This window comes from Corapipo altera, unplaced genomic scaffold, assembly GCF_003945725.1.
Source record: "Corapipo altera isolate COAL_440 unplaced genomic scaffold, ASM394572v1 68, whole genome shotgun sequence".
NCBI lineage: Eukaryota > Metazoa > Chordata > Aves > Passeriformes > Pipridae > Corapipo > Corapipo altera.
Genome location: NW_020884919.1, coordinates 2,197,185 through 2,202,297, shown reverse-complemented (window position 1 = coordinate 2,202,297; position 5,113 = coordinate 2,197,185). Strand labels below are relative to the sequence as shown.

Sequence of the window (5,113 nt, the reverse complement as noted above, 5' to 3'; positions counted from 1 at the left end):
CAACAGTTTCCTTTTATTTGGGTTTTTAAGCTCTTTTTGCCGCCGTTATCAGTAGGGATTTAGAACTGGTAATTGCTTGTAGGAAAACTTCGTGTGGATTTTCCAGTTCTTTACCTTTCGAGAGAAAATTAATCATTATTTTCCTGTATTCCTGGTGGGACTCTGGGGCAGATTGTTTGGAATTAGCAAGGACCTATAAAAATGCTGTTTGGGCCTGACTTATATTTGTCTTTTAGCAGTGTTTCCTTGGAGTTTGCTGCCTTACCTTCCTGCCTTTTGGGGGGTGAATGTGTTGGTGTTGTTTGGACTGGGCAGGAGGATGTTTGAGGAGAACCTTTATGATGCAATACTTGGAATAATGGAACTTTTCTTGCAGTCCTGGGGTTCTTTGCTTGCGGAGGGATCAGTCTTTCTTCCTTGTTTAAAAAAAAAAAACCCTGGAGATCTTGGCCTAAGTCAGAGTCCAAGTGGAATGCCTTGGTTTTCAGTGGGTTGCTTGATTCCCTTTTGTCAGGAGATTTATTTTTGGTTTTCCTGCTGTCAGTCCTCGCGTGTGGCAGACGAGTGGCTGGAACACAGTCCCTAACTCCAGCGCTGCTTTCTGGATCAGCAGCCACTGCTTATCCTGGATGTTCCTCCTGGGAAGCAGCAGCCAGGTGGGAGGCCCCTCGTGCCCATCTGGAGCCCCACTAATGTCCCAGTGTCTCCATGGGCTTAAGGGGCCACGTGCACAAAGCACTTGAATCTCATCCCTTAATGGCCAGGGACTCAAATTTGGAAACTGGCTGAGCTTCCTTTGCAAAAATCCTGGTAAAACTTCAGGAAAAGCAGGGAATTCTGTTTGTTCTTTCGGGCTTCTTGGCTTGTTGGAGGGTTTAGTTTTGTGTTGTTGGTTTTTAAGATCCCTCTATCAGTTCCTCTCCTGCCCCAGTGGAATTGGAAATCACTTTGTGATCGTGGAAATCACCCTTGATTTCAACAATAAAAAGGCACAGGATCCGTTTCTTTCTTTTTTTTTTTTTTATGCCATCAAGGACCTGCTTATTCTTTTAAAGAGTTCCTTGAACGTGTGAAAGGCTCTCCTTGGCTTTTCTCTGCATTTCTTTTTGGAACTGTGAGGTGCAATAATCAGTCTCCAATAGGCCTGCCCAGGAACCAAGGCTGACATTTTTGGACACAGCTTTCAAGAGGCCTTAATTTGATCCCTGTAGCTGGAGCTAAACAAAAGTGGGAATAAAACAAGAAGCAGCAGTTAAGAAATGAAGAAGTGCTGACTCCTTTCCTCTCTCCAACTCCCAGTTCTTTATTACAGGAATACCACCAATTTTTTTTTATTTTATTTTATTTTTTTCTCGATGAATCGTCTGGAAAGGAGTTCAGGCTTTTGCACTGGTTTTAAATAGAGGTAAAAATTTGTCAAAACCTCCTAAATTATGATGTTATGTGTGAGTACATATGCAAATGAGGTTAGCTGCATACACAAATGCACGTGTGTGTGTGTGTGTGTATATATATATAAAAATAAGGCATAAAAGAGGTGTAAAAACCAGATAATTTAAACTTCTAAGCCCTGTTTTAAACTCTTTGGCTCCCAGGGTCTGTGTTTCGAGCCCTCCACCTCCCTGTTGTTGTTTGGATCTGGCAGAGGGAGCAGGAATCAGGGGCTATTCATAGACCTTTGTGAGCTGAGTCTCTCAGCTCGGTTTATCTGCAGCTCGACAGGTGCTCCCATCCCCAAAAACCTCCACTACCTCCTCTCCTTCCCATGGGAAGGACTGAGGGACAAACTGTGGAGCAGTTTCCATCCTTGGTTCGTTGGGCTGCAGCTGAGGGACATGGCACAGGGAGCTGGACATGCCCAAGATGCATCATTTGTTGTTTGTTTAAATGGTTTTTACCTGAAATATTCGGTTTCGGGAGCATTAAATGGACTCGAAATGGTGAAACGCTTGAAAATTCCTTTTTAGGTTTCTAAGACAGAATAAAAGAATTTCATTTATTACTCAGGTTAAATTCAGTATGCAGTTTTTCTTTTTCCACAGATATTTTCTTGTTCTCCAGAGAATATTTTAAAGTAAGCAAAAGCAGTATTTTAAAAACCCTTGTCGTGCAACAACATCTGCTATCTGAGACCTATATTAAGGAGTATATTAATTCATTATCGTGATATGAGGCAAAATTGAAGCCTGGGATTAAAAATATATATATATGTTGTCATAATTTTTGCTTAGTCTGCATTTTGAGTGGCGTTAAAAACACAATTATTTTGGTGTCTTGCTGAAGGAGGAGCGACCTGAAATGTAAATAAAAGTGGAAATATCGGGGCCCTGGCTCAGGAAAATCCCCAAGTGAGGGAACCAGCACAGTTGTCAACTGTTTGCACAACAAATCCTGCTGGATCCAATGGTGATATTCCCAAGGTTTACATCCAGGGAGCCATAAGATAATGTTGCCTGGTATCCTCCCCCCCCCCCATCTCTGCCAAAGGAAACAAACACAGCCTAAGTTGGGAGAAAAATTTGGCCAAACAGAACCTGGGCCCTCATATCATAAATACAGATAGTCAGGTTTTTCCATTCATGCTGCCTAATGTTTGAAAAAACATGGAAATTCACGTGGAGTTGGCCCCTTCCAGGCTTTATTTTTAAGCTCTGGTAGGTTCTTGCCAACGTGTTTTTTGGGATTATCAGTTGTGGTAAATTAGAGACTTCATAAAAATATGTGAACTATTTGGGGCTTGTCTTCGTCCTTCAAGCTTTTACCTGTCTACTTCATGTGTATAAATATATATATATATATATGTATTCTCATGTGTATATATATATGTATATATATATATATATTCTCATGTATATATATGTATATATATGTGTATTCTCATCTATATATGTGTATAAATATATGTATTCTCATCTATATATATGCTATACATATGTGTATATATATGTATTCTCATGTATATATATGTATATATATGTATTCTCATCTATATATATGCTATATATATGTGTATATATATGTATTCTCATCTACATATATACTATATATATGTGTATATTTATATGTATTCTCATCTATATACATGATATATATAAGTATATATATGTATTCTCATCTATATATATGTATTCTTATATATATACTATATATATACATGCTATATATATTCTCTATATATATCCTATATATATATACTCTCTATATATGCATATATATTCTATATATATGTGATTAGCCCCCCTAGAATGAGTACAAATGTCATGGTTTGGGGTGGATCTGAAGCTGTAGCATTGAAAACAATGAACAGCTGGCACTGGCCTTGTATTTTGACTGTGTTTGCCCCCCTAATCTATTTAATTTAATTCAATTTTTGACTTTTAAGACTGAGGCAGCGAAGCTTTATGCATCTATTTAATTATTATTTTTTTTTTAATATATACAAGCATGCTGTCAATTCAAGGAGGGAAATTTTATTTATTTCATCTGTATGTAGAAGAAAAGCACAAAAAAAATAAATCTAAAATCTACTGGATCCTCTCTCATCCAACCACCAGACAAGAGGAAGAAATTTTATTTTTATTATTTATTTTTTTTTTTTTTTAGTATCTGCTATTTTTGGAGGAAAACACTGCAAAAAAAGTGAACAAATGAGATCATTGATTAAAGAAACAAAGTAGTCAGGAATCTGTAGCAGGCTGGGTTTTTTTTTTTTAGAACAGAACTTCCTTTTGTCTTTTAGGGGTTGGGGGGGGGGATCCCGTTGTTCCCTGGGAATCTTTCTGGGGAAGCAGCTTGGATCAGGTTTCAGGGGAGATGTGTCAGGGCAGCCTGGGGATGCAACGGTGTTGTCTTGTTGTTCTCGAGCCTGGAATGTGGAATATTAGCAATTTACTGACTTCTTCCTCTCTTTGAAAACTTTGGGAGCCTCCACAGTGATCCTGGGTTGGGAAAGCTTTTGAAAGGTGCTGTTTCAAACTGCTCCTCCTTTTACCAGGAAGGGATTCCTGGATTTTGGGGGTTGGTTTTGCTCCAGTTTACTAAATACCAGTATATTCAATAAATGCCATAACTGCAGGAGCACCAAAGTGGAGCTTTGGATGATTTTCTGTGTCTCAGGGAATCCTTTTCCCTGGTTCTTTCCAGGTTCACGCTCAGCACTTGGAAAGTCTGGGAGACACTCGGATCTATATTTGGGGCTGTGTTTTCCAGGCAAAACATCCATGGTTTTCAACCCTTAAATAAGGGCTAAATATCTATCAGAGCAGGTATCCAAATCCTTCCACCCCAACCCAAACTCAAGGTATAACCGACTTTTCCAAACGAAGATAATTTAAACGCGATCCCATCTCCTCAGGGCGCAAGAATGTGCTATATTTAGTGGCCAATAACTCAAAAATCCCTGTGTTTAAAACAAAAAAAAAACCCCCCCAAACCCCAACCCAACCCCCCAGATTTCACACAAGGCTCCAAACTCGGGGGGCTGACGTTGGAGCCGAAGGATTCCACGCTCCCAAATATGTGACCGCTCGGAGCCTTTCAAAGCCCACGTGCCTTCCCTCGGAGCTGTGTTGTGGAGCAATAAAGCACAGCAGTGTCTGTGGGCCAGCTGAACCCAGGGCTCCAACCATATCTGGGCTGGAGGCTCTTTAGCTCCTCGCTCACCTCTGTTTTAAAATTAGGCAAATCATTTGCAGCGTGATTCAGTTCTAAAAATGACCCGTCCATCTGCCCCGGCTCTGACGTGTCGCAGCTCCCCGGGCCGGCCTTCCCAAAGTCCTCTTGCCCCTGGAACATCCTGGGGCTTCTGTATCCCACTTTTTCTCTTCTTAGATATGCTTGGGTCAGGCATTAAGTTTATATAAAACTGCAGTGTGGCTGATTTTAATTTATTTTAGTTTTTTTTTTTAAATGGATATTTTGTCATTAAAAATATCTGTGTGAAATCTTTAATTGAAAAAAAAGAGGGTGTGTTGTATTTCTGTTTCTGGTGCCAGTGCTCAAATATTTACCAGCTTTTTGGGTGCTTGATCAAGTCCTAAATCTGATTTTTTTCCTGAATTCTGAGTTCCCAAAGTTCTTGGGCAATGAGCTCTTGTAACCCATTAAAGTTTCC

At 39.8% G+C, this 5,113-nt stretch overlaps 1 long non-coding RNA gene across 1 annotated transcript; it reads right to left on the bottom strand.

Annotated features, from left to right (window-relative positions):
- LOC113953231 lies at nucleotides 1–783 on the bottom strand. The gene is made up of 2 exons (XR_003529798.1): nucleotides 266–783; nucleotides 1–114 (listed from the first exon to the last, which is right to left on the bottom strand). It is a non-coding gene; the product is annotated as an uncharacterized LOC113953231 (long non-coding RNA).
- Nucleotides 784–5,113: the final 4,330 nt, after the last annotated feature.